The sequence below is a fragment of the Hypanus sabinus genome, chromosome 3, assembly GCF_030144855.1.
Source record: "Hypanus sabinus isolate sHypSab1 chromosome 3, sHypSab1.hap1, whole genome shotgun sequence".
NCBI classification, from domain to species: Eukaryota; Metazoa; Chordata; class Chondrichthyes; order Myliobatiformes; family Dasyatidae; genus Hypanus; species Hypanus sabinus.
In genome coordinates, this window is record NC_082708.1 from 62,620,783 (window position 1) to 62,645,714 (window position 24,932).

The 24,932-nt window shown below is 41.8% G+C and overlaps 1 pseudogene; it reads left to right on the forward strand.

The window, feature by feature from the left end:
* Nucleotides 1-19,793: 19,793 nt before the first annotated feature.
* The window catches only part of LOC132390905 (eukaryotic translation initiation factor 4E transporter-like), a 176,521-nt pseudogene continuing 171,382 nt past the window's right edge, over nucleotides 19,794-24,932 (forward strand).

Below are 24,932 nucleotides of genomic sequence, written 5' to 3' on the forward strand. Positions count from 1 at the left end.
GAACCCGGGTCAGTGGCACTTGTAACAGCGTTGTGCTAACTGTCATGGTACCATGCTACTTGATCTGCAACTGATAATTATCCTTCTGTATCCTTTGGTAGTCTTCTATGTTACCTCCATCACCATCAATCTTTGAATCATCTGCAAATTTACTAACTCACTCATCTACATTGTCATCCAGGTCCTTTATATACATCACAAACAGCCAATTCATCATGGATCACTTGCATCGTAAACTTGTGGATGTCCTAAACAGAGGACCTTGTCAAATGCCTTACTAAAATCCACGTAGACAACAACTACTGCTCTATTTTCATCAATCACCTTCAGTCCCTGCTCAAAAAGAACTCGTTCAAATCCGTAAAATATGACGAGCACCACGCAAAGCCACGATGACTGGTCTTAATTGAACCATACTTTTCCAAATGTTCATAAACCATATCACTAAGAATCCCCTCCATGAATTTCCCTAACACTGATGTGAGACTCACTGGTCTTTATCCTCCAAGATTATCCGTATTTCTCTTCTTGTATAATGGTTAGCTACTTGACTATCCTCTGTGACCTTACTTGTGGCGAGAGAGGACATGAAAATACTGATCAAAGCTCCAGTAATCTCATGTCTTGCCTCTCTCAAACACCTAGGATATATCCCAACAAATCCTGGAGCCTTTCTCCACTTTAATGTGCTTTAGGAGGCCCAACACTATCTCCTTCATTATTCCAAAATGCCCTCCCATATTAGCATGCTGCACACTGATCCCCTTATTCTCCATATCCTTCTGCTTGGTAAATAATGATCCAACATATCCACTCATGACTTCACCCACATCTTCCACCTCCAAGCACAACTTTCTTCCTTTATCCTTGGATGCTCCTATCCCCTTCCTAGTTACCTTCTTGCTCTTGATGTATGTAAATAATGTTCCAGAATTCTCTTTAATCCCATTTGCCAGGGATGTTTCAGGGCCTCTCCTGTATGTTCCAATTCCTTTCATGGACTCCTCTCTCTTTTTTTTAAATTTTATCATCAATTGGACTGCCCAATCTTTCCTTTTTTTCCCTTTCTCTTTTTTTTTTGTTTCAGGTTAGTTAGTGTTTTTTTTCTTTTATCAATATATTTTCCAATTTTTTTATAACTGCTATGAGGAGTTATAGTTTTTTGACCATTGTATATATAACAGCATAATATTTACCTATTTCATTTTGACATTATACACTTTCTGTTTTTATTATTGCTGTTTATATGTCTTTTATATTATCTGTTTGTTAAACTCCTCCTCTGATTTGTATATTCTTTATTTGAAAATCAATAAAAAGATTGAAAAATGAAATGAAATGAAATGGACTCTTTTCTAGCTTCTTAGTAAGCCCCAGGAGCAATGTAGAATTTCAGTTTCTTTAACCTTACATAAACTTTGAATGAATATTCATTAACCATGGCCCAAGAAACTTATTGATAATTTCAGCTTTCTAGTACAGCAGCATGACTTTTTTGAATGGTAAGAGTTGTTTGTGACAAAGTAAAACTTCTAGTTAATAGTCTTTGCTCAGCTCCTTGTTGTAAACAAGACCCAGTCATAAGGTGGGCGCTGGGAGCGGACCCAAGTGCAAGACACAAACACTGAAGTACTAGGAACTGAACTGGACTAGAGTTAAGAGCTGGGACGGGAACACAGACTTGGGCTAGGACTTTGGCTAGGAAAGCAGGACCAGGACAAGGGACTGGGAACTAGAGCCTGGGTTTGGACTCTGAACCAGAGACTGGACAAGGACACAGAACCTGGGTCTTGACTTGGGTATGAACCCCAGAACTAGGCGAGGACATGATGTGGCTACAGGACGGGACATGGCTTAGGTTCTTCGAGGCTTGGCTGCAGGACTAGACATGGAACTCCAGTACAGGACGAGACACATGGACAGGAAAAGAACCCAAAGCCTTGACTCGGTCTTGGGACACCTGAACATGGAGCCTTGGTCTTGAAAGAGACAGGAACATGGAGCCTTGGTCTTGACAGAGACAGGAATACAGAGCCTTGGCCTTGAGAGAGACAGGAACACAGGGACATGGAACACAGAGTCAGGATCCCTCCTTGGTGGGGGGACATAGGGCCAGGACTTGTACACAGAACAGAGAGACAGTTCCCAACATAAGGTAGTGGCAAACAGCCAGACCTACCTAGCGAAGGTGTGGACACAGGCAGCTCCTTATCTAGGCACAGCAAGGCTGCAGCCTTGCTCCAACAGTAGAACTTGACGGCAATACAGGTGAGGACACAGGCACAGGCTTCAGGAGGAAAGTGAAGGGAAGGGAAAGAAACAGAACAGTCCAACAAATGAAGTTGCTGCTGCTTCGTGTTCTTCCATTTCCAGCAGTTTAGACACATCCAGGCATATTACCACCCTCCACAGGATGGATCGCAAATGAAGCTGAACCCAAGAGCTATTTATATAGCCAGACCTAAATGATAGGCAGGTGCCTCACTTAGAGCATCCAACAGAACAATGGAAAACCGGAAAAACTGGAATAAGGAACATGGACCAGACCGTGAACCGAAATGCAGACAGACCCAACCTTTAGATCTTAATGTAACTTAATGTAACTTAATGTAACTTGCAAGCAGCAATCATTTTGAAGTTAAAAGCACAGCTTTACAAACAATGTTACTGAGCTAGTCCACAGCATGGGGTTGGCTGCTAAGAGATGTGGTTTGCAAAGGGAAGTGTTCTCTTGTTTGCATTAGTCAAACATAAAACAATGGGGTTATGTCATTTAGCACATCAAACATGGTCAAATTGTGATTAATCTAGAGTTAGGATATTTGTGTACTCAGAGTGTCAGCCCTAACAGCATTAACTTTAGGTGTATGGGATCTTTGACCCCAGAAGATTGTAGACCATCAGTATGAATTACTTTGTCCCAGCAAAGGTATCTGGAAAGCATCACATGCAAATCATGTCAACCAGAGCAAAACGGTATAAATATTAGAAAGCAATAGAGATTCTAAAGAATTACAGTAAGCCACAGTGACAGAAAGAACTTGAATTCATTCCTTAACCTCTGGTTTCTGTGATGGACAATTGCTTTGTCTGCAACTTGTTGTGCCTACGTTTGAAAATGTTTTGTCATTTATAAATCATTTGTAATTCATAATTATTTTATAAATCAGAAATTCTCTGTGTTCGTTAAATGTGTGCAAGGAACTATTTGTCTAAATGTAAACATATTAAAAATAAATTAATCTTTCAACTAACTCATTAGCTGGAAGTATCCCCTCTATGAAAAAAACAAAGACGTACTGCTCACTTTGTGATAAATGATTACAGCAGGAAATCCAGTGTCACCAACGTGTTCTCTAACTTTCAATGGGAACTACTTGAAAACCAACGTATTAAACTACGGTCAATCTCCATTTTCAAAGTTCACAACATCACTCCATCAAACATCCAAATTTGTCACAGAGTCAGTTCAACTCGACAGCAAACTGGACCTTACATACTGGAAACCCCTTCATTCAACAAGATCTGCTACCAGTACTCCCTCTATCCAAGATCAACAAGAGAGTGGAATCTTCTGCTGCCAGACCTGCGCAGTATTTCTGACATTAATATTTTTAAAGAAAGACTCAATCAAATCAATTTAGGGGATCTACTCAAAACAGCTCACTTTACAATTTAACTCTCACGCCATTCACACCGAATGCTCATTATAACACCTGTCCGGCAGTGCTTGCGCAGTACCAAACAGAAGCAGAAGAATCAGAAGCACTCAAGCAATGGGTATTGCACCTAGACCTCACCGCAGTGACTAGACAGGGAAGTAAACTCATCTGTGATATGTAGCTGGATGCAGCATAACCTTCCTATGGTGTAGTTACCCATAGATAGGGCTTAAAATCTTCTTTTGAGTTTAAAGCTTTGTGGACAATGAACACAATACCATCTCACATATCCTTTTTCTTCTTGACTAAATTTACCAATTCCCTTGTCATCTAAGGTTCCCTAACTTGCCTTCTTACTGGAACATAGCTGTCTTGTACATTATACCCTCCACATATCTGGTGTGGACTTGCTCAAAACAACTATTCCCAATTAACTCTCCTGTTTCCCTGCCTGATACTCCTAAAATTTACCCTCTTCCAATCTAATACTCTCCTGCAAGGTCCATACTTATCCTTACCTTTAGCTATCTTAAAACTTAAGGCAGTGTGGTCACTGTCACTGAATGTTCTTGTACTGAAAGGTCAGTCACCTGGCCAGACTCATTACTCAACACCAGGTTCAGTATACTCCCTGTTCCTGATGGACAATCTGCATATTGATTCAAGAAACCCTCCTGGATGCACCTAACAAATTCTGCCTCATGTAAATCTCTTGCACTAAGGAGGTCCCAAACTACTTTAGTGAAATTAAAGAAGCCCACACAAACAACTGTTTGTTTGTACAACCTTCGCAAACCTGCCTACATATCTGTTCTTCAATGTTATAGTAGCTGTGGGAGTGTCTGCAATACAATCTCAGAGTGATTGTACCTTTCTTATTTTTTATGTTCTATTCATATAGATTTGGTAAATGAACCCTCCGTTATGTTCCCTTGGAGTGCAGTTGTAATCTTGTACCTGATTAATAGGGCAAAACACTGGATTTTCTCTATCTTTTCTAAAATATTAACACACTGTAGCATCCAGGCATCCAGTCCTGTCTCACTTTCTACAGCATCACAGTTCCAATATATTGATCCATGCTCTAACTTCAATACCTTTACCCTTAATACTCCTGAAACTAAAATACACTCACTACAACCTTTACATTCCAGTGTGCCTATTACATTACTCTTGACTCTTCCTCCTGGTCGTGGTGTCCAGTTCCATTCCATCACTCCACTTTATGCCCTTAGTTCTGGCACTATTCCTCTGCCAAACTCATTTAAACCCTCCTGAAAAGCACTAGAAGAACTTCCTGCCAAGACATTGGTTCTTCTCCAGTTAAGCTGCAACCTAACCCTTTTGTACAAGCTGCTCTGGCAATTTGGAAAGGTTCCAATGATTCAGGAACCTGGCACCCTGCCTCCTCCACCAATTCCTCATCCACACGTTCATCTATTTGGCCACTCTATTTCTGACCTGACTAACATTTGGCACTGAGAGTAATCAAGAGATTGCCACTTCTGAGGTCCTGCCTATCAGCCTCTTTCCTAATTCCCCAAGTTCACTGCAAAGGACACCGCCCCTTTTATACCTATGTCATTGTTGCCAATGTGCACCATGACCTCTGGCTGCTCATCTGCCCCCTGTAGAGTATTCTGCAGCTACAGTATGGCTTCCTTACTTTTATACTCAACACCCCTCCCAATTAAGCCAAGCATCCCATACACCTTCTTTTTCACTTTATCACTTGTGTATGCACTTTTAATGAACAATATGCTCAAACCCCAATATATCTCTACCACAATGCCATTTAGGGTTTTTATAATCAATTATATCATTTCTCCTTTCAGTTGACTTCCCAAAGTGAAACATCTCACTCTTGGCTGTATCAAACTCCATCTGCCACTTCTTTGTCCATATCAGTAGCTGATCTATATCCTGCTATATTCTTTGATTGTCTTTTATATTGTCCATAGCTCCAACAATCTTAGTGTCATCCTCAAACCTGATAATCCACCTATCTACATTTTCATCCAAATCATTGATATATATCATAAACTGCAAAGGTCCCAGCACCAAATCTTACAGAACATCACTGGTCATGGACCTCCAACCAGAGTAACAGTCAATCACACTTACTCTCTGTCTTCCTTGGGCAAGTCAGTTCTAAATCCAAGTTTCCACCCTGAATCCCTTTGATCTTGATCTTTTGTATCAACCTACCCTGAGGGACCTTATCAAATACCTGAGTAAAGTCAGTGTAGATAAGGCCAACTGTTTCCCCTCATGTACCTTTAATATCTCCTCAAAAAATTTCAGTCAACTTTGTAAGGTATGACCTGATCCAGATCCTGAAGCAAGTTCAAGTTCAAGTTGCTTTTATTGTCATTTCAACCATAAACTGCTGGTACAGTACACAGTAAAAACAAAACAACGTTCCTCCAGGACCCTGGTGCTACATGAAACAACACAAAACTACACTAGGCTATGTGAGACAGCACAAGGCTACACAAGACTACATAAAACAACATAAAAACTGCTTTAGTCTACAGACCTGCACAGGACAACATAAAGTGCACAAAACAGTGCAGGGCAGTACAATAATTAATAAACAAGACAATAGGCACAGTAAAGGACAAATTAAAATGTCAGTCTAAACTCTGAGTATTGAGGAGCCTGATGGCTTGGGGGGAAGAAACTGTTGCACAGTCTGTTTGAGAGCCCGAATGCTTCGGTGCCTTTCCCCAGATTGCAGGAGGGAGAAGAGTTTGTGTGAGGGGTGCGTGGGGTCCTTCACAATGCTTAGTTTTGCGGGTGCAGTGTGTGGTGTAAATGTACTAGCAGGAAGAGAGACACAATGATCTTCTCAGCTGACCTCAGGATCCACTGCAAGGTCTTGCGATCTGAGGCAGTGCAATTCCCGAACCCGGCAGTGATGCAGCTACTCAGAATGCTCTCGATACATCCTCTGTAGAATGTGGTGAAGCTGGGGAGTGGTAGATGGACTTTTCTCAGCCTTCGCAGAAAGTAGAGATGCTTTTCAAATGCACTTAAATCCTGCCTTCAGTATCCTCTCCAAAAGCTTCACTATCATTGACTTGAGGCTCACCGACCTATAATTACCTGGATTCCCAAGTTGAACAAAGGCACATTTACCATTCTTCAGTCCTCTTGGACCCTGCCTGTAGCTAGTGAGAATACAAAGATCTTTGTCAAAGCCCCAGTAATCTCCTCACGTATTTCTTTCAATATTCTGGGATATATTTCACCGGGTTTTGGGGAACTATGCACCTTAATGCTTTTCAGAAGACTCAGCATTACCTTCTCCTCAGCCTCAAAATGTCCCAGCGACATAGCATACCCACTCTGCTTTCACTATCCTAAATATCCATCTCCTTAGTAAATGCTGACACAAGGTAGCCATGTAGTACCTCACTCTGATTCAAGCAAAATTGCCTCGTTTAAGACTGGGTGGACCTACTCATTCCTTAGATATCCTGTTTTTTTCTTAATATTAATATAAAATTCCTTAGGCTTCTTTTTGATCCTGCACGCTCAAGGGGCCTACACCTGTTCCTATTTACTGTGACCTTTTCTCATGGGACATTGGTGGGCACATGAGGGTAAGTTGCCAAGGTAATGTATATAATTGTGTATTCGACTTCCTGAAATGCATTAGACTTTTTTATATGTTTTTTATGGGGAGAATTTAGTGGGCATATTTCCTGTCTCTTTGCTCCACAATCACACTCCTGATGGTAATGGACTTTGTGTTAGTCTGCCAGCCACCTTTAAACTTTATGAGAAGAAGAACCCTCTTTACTATATCTCCTTAATATTGGCAGCAAGCTTCTAATATTGGGATTAGAGCTTTCTCTGGAACTTTGCTACCACAACCAGTATCTCAAGTGAAGCATCACTAATATTGGCTACAACCTTTGAGTCAAGTCAGTAAATTTCTTTTTCTGATACCTCCATATTTAACATCGAATTCAACTGAAGTACTCATTCTGAGCAGCGGCACAAATTGGTAGAGAGACGATGAAGTGAAACAATGAAATGATTGCAGAGTGCCACAGGTAGTTATAATGAACATCAGGATGTGTTTCCACATCATAGCAGATCACCTTGTTCCCTGTAATTTGAAGCTAACATCAAGATCACATTCATCACTTGAAACATCACCTCAAGGACTGTCCTTCAGCCCTGCCAGCAATATAGAACCGTTTGGTGGGTGGATTAGGCTCTCTAATGCAAGGCTCTGAAACCAGAGGCGGTAACTTCACAGAAGTTCACTCACCCCACAATGCAGCTATAGACTCACTTTCAAGGACTTTTCATCTCATGACCTATTTTTTGATGTGAATTAGAGTCAGTGAACCAATTGATAATTATTGTTCATTTATTATTATTATAATGTTGTTTCTGTTTTTTTTCTTTTTAACACTTGCACATTTTGTTGTCTTTTGCTCACAAGTTGTCTTGCTGTATGTGGTTTTTCATTGATTCTTTTCTGTTTCTTTGTATTTGCTGTGAATGCCCACAAGAAAATAAATTTCAGAGTAGTACATGCTGACATATATGTACTTTTATAATAAATTTACTTTCAACTTTGAACTTCTTTGTATTTTGATATTGCTTTACTCTATCACCATCACATGGCTGTCACACAGGAATATTTTAAGGTAAAGAGTATTTTTTTAACTTTGTCGCAAGATTATGTAAAGGCGGTTTCTTCTTTTTTTCTTTGTTACTGTGTATGTAATCAAAATGGCTTCTTTGTTTTGTTAAAAGCAGGAATGCTTCTTTGTTGCGAGAGAGTGCTGGAAGATTGTTTGGGTTAAAATTTACTGATAACGAGAACTGTATTCCTTTGTAAACCAATTGGGATTAATGTTTTTCTTTCTTCTGAGTCTGTAAGCTATTGTTGGCGGGCTTTTGGGGAGATCGGCGCGAGGGGGTGAGAGAGAGAGGACGTGATGCTGTAAACTGGGCGAGGAACAGACCCCAAGTGGGGGTCCAAGGCCAGAAGGTACTCCGAGGAGGGGGGATGAAGCTAGATGTGCTTCGTTGACCACTCAGAGAGTCCTGAGCTGCGAGTTGAGGAGTTCGGAGGGGATCGAATGGTGGCCAGAAGACTTCAGTAATTGAGCTCCAACGGTTGTGCACGAAGTGGTTTGGACTTTGATAAGTTTGGTTCCTTTCTTTATTTTTTTCTTCATATATACTGTATCGTTATTAATCACTTAGTTATAGTAACCTTTATAAATTGTACTAATTTAATCGCATATGGTGTACTGTCTGGTTTTGGACGAGGCGGGGACATCACACGGCATCTACACCAGCTGATTACCCAGTTTGGCGGGGCCGAAGTCTGCTCCCCCTAGACGGAAACAAGCTGAGCGAGCCTGAGGCAATCCAGGGGGTTACAATTACACGTTTTCAGAATACAAAAATGCATATTTTGTTTCTCCTAGAACATCTAGCATTCACCAATAGTGGCGTGGAAGAATGTATTCAGGGAAAACAACAGAGATAAAAGACAAACAAAGCAAGGCAATCAGAAACTATTCATGCTATCTATGGAGAGAGTTCAGTATACTTTATTTAAAATTCAGTAGCCCCTTTCAGTAGTTATTCCTCATTAGTGATAAAGCTAGAATTCATTTCTTAAGCCAAGATCTCTTAATTGGCTATCCCTTTAGCAGAAATGTAGAATTTTACTTCAATGATCAGTTGCAACATTGAACATAAATCTGTAATGCCAAGGTATAATAACATGTGCTATTTAAATCATTCATAAACATAAAACTCAATCTCACAGAGCCCAATAATTCCCATGGCAAGATAGACAGGTTCCAAAACTCATTATTTACCAAGGCTACAAACTAAATTCAGCGAAGGTGTCTTTGGAGAGCTTTTTGGATTCTGCTTAGTAAAGTCACCTGGGAAATTTTTTGAAGTGAATTATTTGGTCCATGATTCAAATGCTTGAAGCAAGACCTGGAGGACTGATTGAACTTCATCAGAGAGAAAAAATATATATATTAGTTTGTGAATCCAGTACAGAGAGGACAAGAAACCCAGTAGTAGGCTGCACCTGTTCACAGCAAAAGCAGGTGTTACCAGATTTGAAGAAAAACTAAAAGGTCAATGAGCTACTGGGTCCCAGGCTGCTGAATGGCACAAAATTGTGATTGGCCCAATTAACTAAATTATCAGTCTAAAAATGGAATCAGCCTACCTCCCTTTCACAAGAAAAAACAGGTACTCAAGATTCTGAACTAGCAGGGAATGAGCTACACTGCAGATGTAGATGTGTCACTAACAGTACTAGTTTTGACTGCTCTGCTAGTGCCAAGCACATTTGACTGAAACAGGCGTAGGACCAAATCAAAGATTAATGTAGCTTTTGGGCTCCTTTCCAAAACAGGATTGTAAATGATCTCAGCATATGCCTTGCAAGCGACTGTCAGAACCTTCATGCAGTCGGTAACTATTATTGTCTTAAAAAGACTGCCAGTAGCTATTACGTGAAAGATAACATACTTTCATCTGCCTTATTATGAACTTGAGGGCAGCAGGTGTGCCCTTTTCAGCTCCCCATTAATTCATACTCCTGCCAAATCCACTCTACAAAATGACTTCCTCTTTCTCGGGTGAGGTCCTTAGTTGGCATGCTTGTCAGCCAAATTCACTCTTTTCCTGTAACCTGTAGCTCATTGCAAATAGAGATGAGGCTGCTGGACCAATTTATTAGTTAGAAATGGGCATGGTCAATGTCTGAACTATCATGGAAAATCTGTTAACTCATTGTCCATTGCTTTGTTTAATTTTGTTATTCATAAATAACGCACTAAACCGAACTGTCAGAGCAAAGATCTTTATATATCTCTGTTTTAACTATACCTTCAACCAACAATATTGGATTAGACAACATCTTGATAGCAAAACGTTATTGGCAAATTTAATTTTCTGTCAAGTAATCTCTGAATTTTATGCAGTGGCTTCTGAATTGGAATTAGGATCAAGCATATTATCACTGACATATGTCATGACATTTATTGTGTAGGGTAGCAATACAGTGCAATGCATAAAATATAGTATAGATTACTATATATATATATACTAATAATAAGTGTAAAAGAAAGCAAAAATGTATACTAGTGTTCATAAGTTCATGCATTGTTTTGGAATCTGATGGTAGAGGAGAAGAAGCTGTTCTTAAAATGTTGAGTGTGTCTCATTAAAATGAGAAGAGGGCATGTGCTGGGGGTGGGCATTCTTAATGACAGATGCCACTTTTCTGGGGCATTGCCTTTTAAAAATGCCATCGATGGTAGGGAAGCTGGTGCCCTTGATGGAGCTGGTTGAGCTTACCACCTTCTACAGCTCTTTCAGGTCCTGTGCGTCAGCCCCTCCATAACAGGCAGCAATGAATAGTATATAGTAGGAGTATTTAGTGACTTACCATAGCTCCTCAAGCTCCTGATGAAATATAACTGCTGGCATGCCTTCTTTGTAGTTGCATTAATATGTGGACCCAGGATAAATCCTCAGAAATGTTGACACCAAGGAACTTAAAACTGCTCAGCCTTTCCACTGCTGACCCATCAATGAGGATTGGTGTTTGACTTCTCCTTCCTGAAGTCCACAGTCAATTCTTTGATCTGACTGACATTGAGTGCAAGATTGTTGCTGTGACACCACAAAAATCACCTGATGTAAGCTTCTTTGCCACCTTCTAAGATTCTGATGAAGCAGTTGTATCATCAGCACATTTATAGGCGGTGTTTGTGCTGTGCCATGCCACAAAGTCATGGACAGAGACTAGGACAGCAAGCCAAGCATGTGTGCTGAGCTGAGCTTGTGTTGATTGTCAGTGAGGAGATGTTATTTCTGATCCACACTAACTGTAATCACTTGATGGGAAAGTCAAGTTACAGAGGGAGGGATAGAGGCCTACGTTTTGAAGATTATTGATTAGTACTGAGGAGAGGATGGTGTTGAACTTGGAGTTGTAATCAATAAGCAGCATCCTGCTGTAGGTATTGCTGTTCAAAAGTCAAAGTTAAAAGTAAATTTTCTTTTCAAAGTACGTATAATGTATGTCACTATATACAACACTGAGATCCATTTTCCTGTGGGTTTATTCAGCAAATCTATAGAATAGTATCTATAACAGAACTAAAGAAAGATCAGCCAGAGTGCAGAAGACAACAAACTGCGCAAATATAAATATAAACAAACAACAATAAATTACCAGAATATGAGATAGCAAGATAAAAGTCCTTAAGGTGAGATCATTGGTTGTGGGAACATCTCAACAGATGGGTAAGTGAGTGTAGTTATGGCCTTTGTTCAAGAGTCTGGTGGTTTTGGGGAAGTAATTGGTCTTGAAACATGTAGTGTGAGTCCTAAGGCTCTTGTGCTTTCTATCTGATGGCGGCAGTGAAAAGAAAGCATGGCCTGTGTGGTGAGGATCTCTGATGATGGATGCTGCTTTCCTGTGACTGTGTTTCATGTAGATGTGCTCAATGCTTGGCAGGGCTTTACCCGTGATATACTGGGCTGGAGGCAGTGTCGGGTGGTGTACAAGCTGGAGATGGTGCTGCCCCCCAGTGTTCACTTAGCAGAAGGCAAGCTGTATTGTACTCGACTGCAGATTTCTGCAATATTCATTGACTGCATTTATTTGTGTGACTGTATTTTACTGATATCTTATATGATCTTGCTATCATATGTGTGCTATACGTGCCTTGTGCTGTGTGTGACTGTTGGTACTGTGTTTTGTACCTTGGCCCCAGAATAATACTGTTTTGTTTGACTGTATTCTTAGGTATTCATTCAGTTCAATTCTAATTTAATTGTCATTCAACCATAAAGGAACACTCATGAATACAGCTAAATGGGACAGCATTGCTCTGGGGTCAAGGAGCAAAGCACCATACCAACAGTCACACACAGGACAAAGCACACATAGCATGTATAAGCTAGAAGGATACAGTCACTCAGTGAATGCCACTGAAATCTGCAGTCAACCACAATACAGTTTGCCTTCTGCTAAGCGAACAGCGAGGGGAGGGGAGGAGACAGCACCAACTCCAAGCTGTTTGCAGTCATGCCACCTCTCCCGGAAGTTCTGGGAGTTTCCCGCATATTGATAGTGGCTCCCTGATGCCCGCAAGTTATATACAATATCCCGGAAGTCGATTTTTTTGAGAGGGAGAGGAAGAGCAATAGGAAGAGTGAGAGGGAGCATCCTGATTGGTCTCTCTTCATGCTAAGTAGACCTATCAGTTTTCTCTGCGGGCGGGCTTGACAATCAACCTCAAAAATAATGACAGTGTTGCTCGCTGCATTGTTTGCAACAGTGACTTTTCTATCGTCCATGGTGGGTTAAAATGCAAAAGACATGTTGTGGTGAGTTTAACAGGTGTCATTTGTTCATTAGCATAGCTAACGTTATTTAGCCATCTCCCACCCCCCATCCTCATCACATTCTACAGGGGTTGTATTGAGAGCATCCTGAGCAGCTGCATCACTGCCTGGTTTGGAAATTGCACCATCTCGGATCACAAGACCCTGCAGCGGAGAGTGAGGTCAGCTGAGAAGATCATCGGGGTCTCTCTTCCCGACATCACGGACATTTACACTACACCTGCATCGGCAAAGGAAACAGCATTATGAAAGACCCCATGCACCCCTCATACAATCTCTTCTCCCCCCTGCCGTCTGGGAAAATGCTCCAAAGCATTCAGGCTCTCACGAACCAGACTATGTAACAGTTTCTTCGCCCAAGCTATCAGACTCATCAATACCCGAAGCCTGGACTGACACCTTGCCCTACTGTCATGTTTATTATTTATTGTAATGCCTGCACTGTTTTTGTGCACTTTATGCAGTACTGTGTAGGTCTGTAGTCTAGTGTAGCTTTCTCTGTGTTGTCTTTGTTTACGTAGTTCAGTCTAGTTTTTGTACTGTGTCATGTAACACCATGGTCCTGAAAAACGTTGTCTCATTTTTATTATGTACTGTACCAGCAGTTATGGTCAAAATGACGATAAAAGTGACTTGACCTGACTTGACTTGACTTAAACTAGCTGGCTAGCTGCTATGGAGCTACTCTATTGATGTCCTACGTGATGAGGCCAAACTCCCTGTAGACTTGCTTAAAGTTGAAATAGAATAAAAAAACTACTCCATGATAATATAATATGATATAGTATAAATACATATTTTAATGTCACATTTTCTGCATATACCCAACTTCGTTTACAGATTAGACAAAGTCACCAAATGAAGTATTATATACACCCTTGGAGGTTGACTGGAGGTGGGGCGTGGAATATGGGATTGCGGGGGGGGGGGGGTGCTACCTCCCCTGAAATGAGTTTGTGCAGGGTGGAATGTCTGTGTTCGCCTCACCACACCACCCCCAGTGGGCTGTGACAGCTTGAATGCCTCTCTCTTAGTGGCTGTAGACAGGCTTGAGGCCTAGAACTCGCACTGGTCATTGTACTGTGAGCCTCCTTTGAAGGCCAGATGATCTCGGTCAAGAGGGCAGGACTGAGACAGAATCACCATGTCCCTGCATTACAGTGGGTTAACCATGAAGCAAATACTGCCAGCTGGGCCTTTACCTGATGCCATTGCCCAGTCCACGCGGTGTAAAGTGAAGCCCTTGGGCTGGAGGTTTGTATCTGGAATGCAAAGGGTGATCTGGGGCTCTGTGAAGACTACATAGAAATAGTGTAGTCTTTCCTCATCCAGCCCACACAGGTGATGCAGTCACCTGATCTGAGGTGCTGCTTTTATACAGAGCTTAGCTCCAGGATCATTTTGGCCAGCGAGATTCATTTTATGGTATACATTTAGGATAATCCAGAATGGAGCTGAAGGTGATTGCATCCGCTATTGCTAAGGGAAATTACTATACTCACTGCTAAGAGAGGAATGATCACAAATTAGCAAGGTTGACATTTATTTGTTTAAAGATTGCTGGCTTCCTCTTGGGACAGGGTGCCACTGACTGCATGTACATCTCTGAACAAATGGTGCAAGGCAGCTCTGAGTTGTAGAGATTTATAGAGCATGAAGCTCTGAAACAAACCCTTCAGCCCACCTAATCCTTAGGTCTTCATCCTATCTACCTGCACCCAGATCATAGCCCTCTATATCCCTCTCATCATGTACCCATCCAAACTTCTCTTAACTGTTACAATCAAACTCACATTTGCCACTACTGCTGATAGCTTATTCCACACTCTCAGCACCGTCTGATTGAAAAAGTTCCTTCTCAGATACTCCTTAAATATTTCACCTTTCAACCTTAACCTATGACCTCTAGTTCCAGTCTCACCCAATCTGTGGAGAGAAAGCCTACATGCATTCACCCTCTCATAATTTTGTATTCCTCTGTAAGATCTCCTCCCAACCTCTTGCACTCTAGATTATAAAATCCTGACCCACGTATTCAATTCAGGTTCTCAAGTCTCGGTTTCGGTTGTAGTTCATCCAAAAGAATTCCACTCTCTCCATACCCAGCTTCTGCCTGGTATTACATAGCATATCATGCAACTCAATGATCAGCATCCTGACAGCATCATAATGAATTCATTCTGCAGCAGCCTGATAAGATGACAACATTTGAGTGAACTCGGAAAACTATGCTGTCAGTTACTGGCCAAAACTGTCCACCTGCTGATGAGACGGCTTGTGCTTACTGTACACAACACACCCGCAGTGAACACCATATCACCAATTAAATGCGATGGACCATGTTGAAATTACACTTCAGCTGCCTGGACTGGTTGGGAGGATGCGACATAGTAGTACGCTGCATTTCTACTTGTGTGTAGAGATATTATTATCACCTGACATAAAGAGAACAGCTGACGTGCAGTAAGACAAGAAAACTGAGGGAGACAAAGGGATGAGGTAGACAAAATTTTCCCTGTTTGGCCATAATCTTCACTGATTTTTTGCCGCAATACAAATAATTGTTTTTATATTCCCCCCTTGTCTCCACTCACCAACAATCCAAAGCTTACACATCCCCTTTTCTCGTTAGCAGCAAATCTGTTCCTCAAAGAGTTAATGGACTGCCGTGTTTGTGGGTGACAATCACTACCACCCGTTGGGGGAAGGGCGTGGTGAGAAAGCATTGTGGCTAGCTATATAATAGCCTGATATGGAAGCTCTAGTCTAAAAGAGTAATAGACTTGGCAAGTTCCATCTCTGGTACAGCTCTTCCACCATCAAGGACAGCTATATGAGGTGATGTTTCAGGAAGGTAACATCCATCTGGTCCATACCCTCTTCTCATTTCTACCATTAAACAGAAAAGTGCAGGAGCCCGAAGACCCACACCTCAGGCTTCAATAACAGCTTCTTCCTACAGCTACCTTGAAACAAACTGAAAACTCTAATTCTACCTTGGATCACGTTTCCACAAACTTGCACTAATATAATTTTTTTTTGTTTATATTGTCATATAAGTGACATTAAATTATTTTTAATTTATAATTATGTACATTATGTTTTCCATATATATGCTGCTGCAACAAGTTAATTTTTATGGCATTTAACCCTGGCTATCCATGCCCATGACAGTTTCCATACAAGGCCTTGAAGCAGCCAGTTAAGATACAGTGAAGTTTGTGAAAGCTTTTGATGACATGCCGACTCAATGCAAACTTCTAAGAAACCAGAGCTGCAGTCATGTCTTCTTTGTTATTTTGAAGCACTGAATAAATAATATACTGTATAATAAATAAATAATCTACAGAATCAAATTTTCAATTAGCTCTTTATCTATTTACTATCTGATTAACTAACAGAGTAGTTGGAACTGCTGGCATTTCTCAGTATGAATGGCACAGGTGAATGCACTAGTTTCAAACTAATGAGTTGAGCTTTCCTTCCAATTTTCAGTGGCAGAGCAGGCACTCACCATGATTCTCATTATCTTAATTGGCAAAGCTCCTGTCGAAAACCATGCCAGGTTAGAGTTTATACAAGATTTGAGAGAGCATTGACTTCAATGGGAATTATAGGACTTTGAGAAAACAAAGGAGAAAATAAATTAAGCTCCCTTTCTTTGAAAAATTACAAAAATCAGAAAATGGAAATCTTAAACAAAACTGAAAATGATACAAATGCCTAGCATATCAGAAGGCAAATGTAAAGGGAGAGAAAGGTTAATTTCAGGATGATTTTCTTTCAACAGATAATGGAAAATTAGAAATAAAAGATGTTTTAAGATGCAAAGTAGGGAAGGGTGGGGCGGGTACAAATTGGGGAAGCAAAGGGAAATATCCTGTTCTCTTGATGTAGCCTCTCTACATTGGTGAGACCTGTCGCAAGTTGGGGGACTGCTTTATCTGATCTATCCTCCAAAAGCAGAATTTTCCGGTGGCCAACCATTTTACTTCCTATTCTCATTCTCATTTTGACATGTCAGTTGATAGCCTCCTCATTTGTCACAATGAAGCCACTCTCAGGGTGGAGGAGTAACAACTCATATTCCATCTAGGTAGCCTCCAACCTAATGTCATGAATATCAACATCTCCTTCTGGTATTTTTTCCCCTCTCCCTTCCCTCTTCTTCACTTTCCCATTCTGGCATCTTATCTTTTCTCTTCACCAGCCTATCACCTCCTCCTAGTGTCCCTCCTTATTCCCCTTCTCCCATGGTCCACTCTCCTGTACTATCAGATTCCTTCTCCTTCAGCCCTTCACCTTTCCATCCACCTAGCTTCATCTGTCAACTTCTGGCTAATCCTCCTACCCCTCTCCTCAACATTTTATTCTGACATCTTCCCCTTTCCTTTCCAATCCCTGAAGAAGGGTCTCAGTCAGAAATGTTAATAGTTTATTAATTCCCAGAGATACTCCCTGATCTGTTGAGTTCCTTTAGCGTACAGGGTATTGTGAGCATTACTGTGGATTTCTAGTATCTGCAGAAACTCTTGTGTTTACATTGCTGCCATCAATATTCTCACCAGTAGGTAATTTAACACGTTAATCATTGAGAACCTAGTCACAATCAAGAGAGAATCTGCAGATGTTGGAAGTTCAAGCAACACACACAAAACACTGAAGGAACTCAGCAGGCCAGGCAGCGTCAATGGAAAAGAGTACAATCGACGTTTTGGACTGAGACCTTTCAGCAGGACTGCAGAAAGAAAGATGAGGGGTTGATTTAAAAGGTGGAAGGAGGGGAGGGAGAAACAGCAGGTGACAGGTGAAACTGGAAGGGGAGGGGTGAAGTAAAGAGCTGGGAAGTTGAGTGGTGAAAGGGATACATGGCCAGAGAAGGGGAAATCTAATAAGAGAGGATGAAGTCCATGGAAGAAAGGAAAGGGGAGAGGGAGCACCAGAGGGAGGTGATGGGCAGGTAAGGAGATAAGGCGAGAAAGTGAAAAGGGGATGGGGAAAGGAGAAGGGGGTTAGAATTACTGGAAGTTTGAGAAATCGATGTTCATGCCATCAGGTTGGAGCCTACCTAGCCAGAGTATAAGGTGTAGTTCCTCAAACATGAGTGTGGTCTCATCAAAACAGTAGGGGCCACAGATAGATATATTGGAATGGGAATGAGAAGTGGAATTAAAATGAGTGGTCTCTGGGAGATCCCGCTTTTTCTGGCAGATGGACCATAGGTGTTTGGCGAAGCGGTCTCCCAATCAATGTTGTGTCTCGCTGATGTACTGGAGGTCACACTGGGAGCACTGGACACAGTACATAACCCAACAGACTCATAGGTGAAGTGTTGCCTCATCTGGGGACACTGAATAGTAGTGAGGGAGGAAATGTAGGGGCATGTGCAGTACTTGCTCTGCTTGCAAGTATAAGGGCTAGGAGGGAGAACAGTAGGGAGGGATGAATGGACAAGAAAGTCACATAGAGAGCAATCTCTGCAAAAAGCATAAAGTGGGGGGCTAGGGCAGGGGAGATGTGCTTGGTGGTGGGATCCCATTGCAGATGGCGGAAGTTGTGGAGAATTATGTGCTGGACATGGAGGCTGGTGCGGTGTTAGGTGAGGACAAGAGAAACCCTGTCCCTGGTAGGTTAATGGGAAGATGGGATGAGGGCAAACATGTGTGAAATGGAAGAGATGCATTTGAGGGCAGCGTTGATGGTAGAGGAAGGGAAGCCTCTTTCTTTGAAGAAGGAAGACATCTCCTTCATTCTGGAATGAAAAACCTCAGATGCAGCAGAGACAGAGGATTGAGAGAAGGGAGTGGCATTTTTACAAGTAACAGGGTGGAAAGAGGTATAGTCCAGGCAGCTGTGAGAGTCAGTGTATTTATAATCAACATCAGTAGATAAGCTGTCTCCAGAGATAGAGACAGAGAGTTTGAGATGGGGAATGGAGCGGGTAAATTTGAGGGCAGAGCTGAAGTTGGAGGCAAAGCGGATGAAGTCAATGAGTTCCGCATGAGTGCGGGAAGCAGCACCAATGCAGTCATCGATGTGGCATAGGAAAAGTGCGGGATGGCCACCAGTGCAGGCTTGGAACTTAGTCTATTCCACATAGCCCACAAAATGGCAGACATTGCTGGGACCCTGTCAGTACCCATGGCTACACCTTTTGTTTGAAGGAAATTGGAGGAGCCAAAGGAGAAATTATTTAGAGTGAGGACAAGTTCTGCTAGACAGAGATGAGTGGTGGTGGAGGGGAACTGGTTAGGTATGGTGTCCAGAAACTATGCAAAGCTTTGAGGCCTCCCTGGTAGAGGATGGAGGTGTATCCATAGTGAAAATAAGATGATGAGGGCCAGGGTACTTGAAATAATTGAAATGATCCATAGCGTGTGAAGTGTCACAGACATAGGTAGGAAGGGACTGGACTAGGGAGGAAAACAGAGTCAAGGTATGCAGATGTGAGTTCAGTGGGGCAGGAACAGCTGAAACAATGGGTCTACCTGATTAGGCGTGTTTGGGTAGGGGGAAGAAATGGGAGGAGTGGTGTGTGGGAACTATGAGGTTTCTGGCAGGGGATGGGAGATCCCCAGAGCTAATAAGATCAGTGATGGTGAGGAAGGCAATGGCCTGGTGCTCCTTAGTGTGGTCCTGTTCGATGGGTAGGTAGGAGGAGTTATCTGAGAGTTGTCGCTGTGTCTTAGCAAGGTAGAGATCAGTATGCTAGACTACAACAACACCACCCTTATCTGTGGGAAAGATGATGAGGTTAGGGTTAGTGTGGAGGCAGTGGAGAGCCAAGCATTTGGAAGGAGTGAGGTTGGAATTGGAGAGAAGAGTGTTGAAGTCAAGACAGTTGATGTCCCGTCAGCATTTGACTATGAAAAGGTCGAGAGCAGGTAGAAGACCAGACCGGGATGTCCAGGAAGAGGAGGAGGGTTGAAGACTGGTGAAGGCATCATCGGTGCGGGGTGAAGGGTCCTTGCCAAAGAACTAGACTTGGAAACAGAGGTGGAGGAAGAAAAGCTCAGTGTAATGGTGGATGCGGAGACAAAGGTGAGGCACTTACTGCCAACAGAACGTTCTGCTTCAGAGAGGGGGAGGTTAGAAGGAGTGGTGAAGACCCAACATGGATGAGAGCTGGGAATGGAGAGGAAAAGGGAGTTGGTAGTGTCAGAGGAGAAGGGTGGTATTGGGTGTTCAGGGATGATGGGGTGAGAGGAAAATGGAGTCTCCAAAGACCCAGGAGCTAGTGGTGGGACCTGAGTGAGACAGAGTGGTGGTGGGGGAAGGGGAGATAGGGGTTCCAGCGGCACCGTCCAAGGTCCTGGCCTAGAAATGCTATCGGTCAAGATCCAGGCTGGAGTCAGAGTTGGAGGTTGTGCCATTGTACTTTGAAGGTTTCTGAGGTCACTGGAACCCATATTGATGGTGGTGGAATCCGAGTTTTGAATCTGCTCTGGATTGTTAGAGCTGTTGAGGTTGGTAATGTGGATTGCAGTCTGGAGATGTGGGGGTCTGTTGGAGACAGCATTTTCTGTAATCTATTGACAAGCGATCTTCTGATCTGTGCAGGATGTGAGAAAGTCAAAGAACTGGCAATTGAAAACTCCAGACAACACACACAAAATGATAGATGAACTCAGCAGGCCAGGCAGCAGCTGTGGAAAAAAATACAGTCAACATTTTGGGCTGACACCCTTTGGCAGACCTGCTGAGTACCTGCAGCATTTTGTGTGTGTTGCTTAGATTTCCAGCATCTATAAATTTTCTCTTGCTGGTGATTGAAAGTGCTATCCCTTTTTCCCTCTCTCACCTTATCTCCTTGCCTGCCCATTGCCTCCCTCTGGTGCTCCTCCCACTTTCCTTTCTTCCCTGGCCTTCTGTTCTCTCCTATTAGATTCCCCGATCTCCAGCCCTGTATCTCTTTCATGACTCAACTTCCTAGGGCTTTACTTCACCTCTCTCCCTCCCGGTTCACCTATCACCTTGTGTTTCTCCCTCCCCTCCCTCCACATTTTAACTCAACTCCTCATCTTTCTTTTTCCAGACCTGCTGAAGGTTCTTAGCCCATAACATCAACTGTACTCTTTTCCATGGATGCTGCCTGGACTGCTGAGTTCCTCCAGCATTTTCTGTGTGTATTAATGACCTGTGACTGAATTCTGGCTTGCTTTAATGATTTTGACATTTCTATTAACCTGTTTTGATGATAGTTTAACAGCATCAACTATTTCAACTATTATCAGTAGGTGTTGTTGAATCTGCTAATATGTTTTCTCTTTTCTCCCTCCAATTTTTTCTTCTAAACAGAGGAATATAAGTTTTTCATTCCTGGTGCCATTCTAGCAAATCACCTGCATACTTAAAGTTGGTAAATAAGGACACCTCCCAGAGTTAGCTATAATTTTCTGGTTGAATTCTAATGCGTTTTGTGTGTAATGCCCTGGTTCATATTGAACTGAATTGACTTCATTACTTATATCCTTCATATACATGAGGAGTAAAAATCTTTATGTTATTTTCCATTCAAATGTGCAATGTGCAAATATTGTAATTTATAATAAATATTATGTACAACAGGATAGTCAACATAACATAGAAGTACAGTTACTTTACTGTAATGCTGTATGTATTTTGTTTAGCAGTTCTGTAAGAGCCACTGTTCTGCTTACAGCCTGTCTGGGTTATTGTTGAAGATGAGGGATGATGTGGAATGTGTGCCATTCATATAGTAGGAGGTTTTCTTGTTCATGGACAATAGGTTGGGCTTGAGGTTTTCTTTTGTTCAGGAGGAGATGAACAGAGAAAATGCCAGGCAGAACCGGTCATGGCATGCTTTCAGTGGGACACATGCTTGTTTCAAATGGATTGCATGCGATGTTAGGAAGGTGGAGTGTGCTTTCACGTTGACCGAGGGCCCCGCGTGTGAGTGACAGAGAAGTTCAAGATGAGCTCCAACTTTGACTGTTTAATTAGAATAGGCCCTTTTCTTTTTGTTATTCTTTACTAACCCTTCAGTTAAGATTCATAAATATAATTCCTTTAATCAAATGCAGTCTACTATCTGTTACTTCATGGCATTAATTTGTAATGTTAGCAAATGACACAGCATCCACACAAACCAGGGTTTGGGGTGGGATCAAGCACACCTCAATCTCACACGTTTGGCGGGGCCAGAGGTTGTCTTCCCTAGAATTACGCAGCCAAGGTGTTTCATGTAAAATACTGAAGTGTAGTTTCCTTGCTTTTGTAGTTTGTGCAACTATTTACAAAATTAATGACTCAGATATGTTTTGGACAGCACCCTCAGCCTGTCCTACCACTTTCAAAGACATTGATAAGAACATGCAAATGCCTCCCCTTTCCTTCTGCTCCTTTACAATAACACCGGTTAGTCTGTTTTTATCTCTGTTCATTCACCTTGCCAAAATGAATCATTTCACATCTCTCTTCCTTTTTTCTGCTTGTTGCTCTGTTTGTGTATGTGCTCTGAAGTCTGTAATTATCTACATCTCAACTAGTCTCAAGCTTTAATTCATCTGCAAACTTCAAGATAAGACTCTGTAAACTCAAATGCGGATCATTAACACATAACAAAGAAGAACAGTGGTTCCAAAACCAGCCTTCTGGTGAAATTACTGCTTACTTTCCTTCAAAACAAAACTATATATTCATGATATTCAAGTTCAAGTTTACTTTCATTTTAACCATTCACATGTATACAACTAAACAAAACACTGTTCCTCCTGGGCCAAAGTGCAAAACACAGTACCAACAGTCACACACAGCACTTAGGTCATAGCATGTAGCACATATAGTTGAAACAGCAGAGAAATACATAATAACAAAAAAATAATAATATAGCCCAAGTCTAAGTCATGCTAAGTGGCATGACATGAAGAGTGGTGGTGCATGGGATGTTGTCTTTGTGCTACTTCTTCCAAGAACAACGATGCAGCTGTACAACATCATGTGATAGTCTCTGTTTTCAATCACTTAACCAATGGTGTACCAAGAAGACACTACCCCCTTGCACAGTATATTGGAACATGGGTTAGCCTTTTTTTTGAGATTCTCCTTTATTTGTTGGAAAGAGATCCTGTATGATCAAAGTTTTAAAGAACCTTGATGTAGGCAGTGTATTTCATGTAATCCATGTGGACTTCTACAAGGCATTGAACAAAATCCTAAATGGTCAGGAGTTTACAGCCCATGGGATCCAAGGATAATTTGGAAGATTGGATCCTAAACTGGCATGAAATAGTTTTTTTTTAGCTTTATTTTTCACATGTACATCAAAACATACAGTGGACTGAATTGTTTGCATCAAATCAAGTCAGTGGGGATTGTGCTGGGTGGACAACAAGTGTCACCAGGTTTAAGATGCAAACTATAGCATGCCCACAACTCATTAACCCTAACCAGACAACTTTGAAATGTGGGAGGAAACCGGATCACCTGGAGGAAAACATGAGGTCACGGGGAAAACGTACAAGCTCTTTACAGTCAGCAGCGGGAATTGAACCCTGATCTTGCAGTTGGCACTACAACTTGATATTGCTTCTACAAAACTTCTTAGGAAAGCTTGCTACATTAAAAGTGCTGCTTAAAGACAACAATAGTAGTTTTAATTCTTCCTGTCGCTGGATGATTGACTGAGAGTTAATATCTATCCCAGGGAAATACAGACTATCAATGGAAAATTAGCTTGATTACATTTACCACAAAAGCTAGTAATTTCATTTTAAAAAGAATGCTTTGCCATTTAGTTTCTGATGCACCATCAATAACTCACACTGAGACGTAAGGCGAGATATCGGCTTTTATTGACTGGAAGAAGGAACCAGGAGTGAGTGTCTATCATACAATGTCCTGGAGACTGAGGCCGAGCGTCAGGCCTCAGATCGCCTTTATGCAGGGGCCTGTGGGAGGAGCCACAGGAGCAGTCAGCAGGGGGCGTGTCCAGACAGGCACATAGTTCACCACAGTTTCATTACAAGGAAAATGAAATTCAAAGACTTTCAATTGAAGCTAATTTTATTTTGTTGGATCTGAAATCTTTACTAGTGATTTTATCATTAAAGTTCTAACTGTTTTCATTTTGCTACATATTAATGAAGCACAATGCAATTTTTCTTGGTAGACAACTGACTAGTTGCTTGCAAAAGACCTACACAGCATTCTCTGACTCTCTGGTAGTTGTAGTAGTTGTACCCTTAAACACACACATACACACACACAAACAAAGTCTACATTCTTCATCTCTCCGCAATGTTTTTTGACCTTGCCATCTTAGGTTCAAGTAGGTTTAAGATTAATGTTGAGAGGGAAACTTTCTGAGCACACAAATATCCTAGTTATTGACTGTGCTTATGACCATGTTTGATATGGTAGGCCATTTAGAATGGAGTTCAGGAAAAACTTTTTCACCCAGAGAGTTGTTGATCTATAGAACACCCTGCTTCAGGAGGCAGTGGAGGCCAATTCTCTGGATGCTTTCAAGAAAGAGTTAGATAGAGCTCTTAAATATAGTGGAGTCAAGGGATATGGGGAGAAGGCAGGAACGGGGTACTGATTGTGGATGATCAGCTATGATCACAGTGGTGCTGGCTCAAAGGGCCGAATGGCCTACTCCTGCACATACTGTCTATTGTCTATTGATATGGTAAGTGACAAAGATTAGTCTGGTCTGGCATCCATCCTTGATGTCTGGGTGCAAAATAACTTAGCTGTAGCTGCCTTGTTTTCTGAGGGTCTATTAACCCATTTTCTTATGTTTGTCTGATGCATACAGGAACTTCTCTTGGTCACATCACTTTAAAACCATATTTCTTGAGAACCATTCTCCAGCTGTGG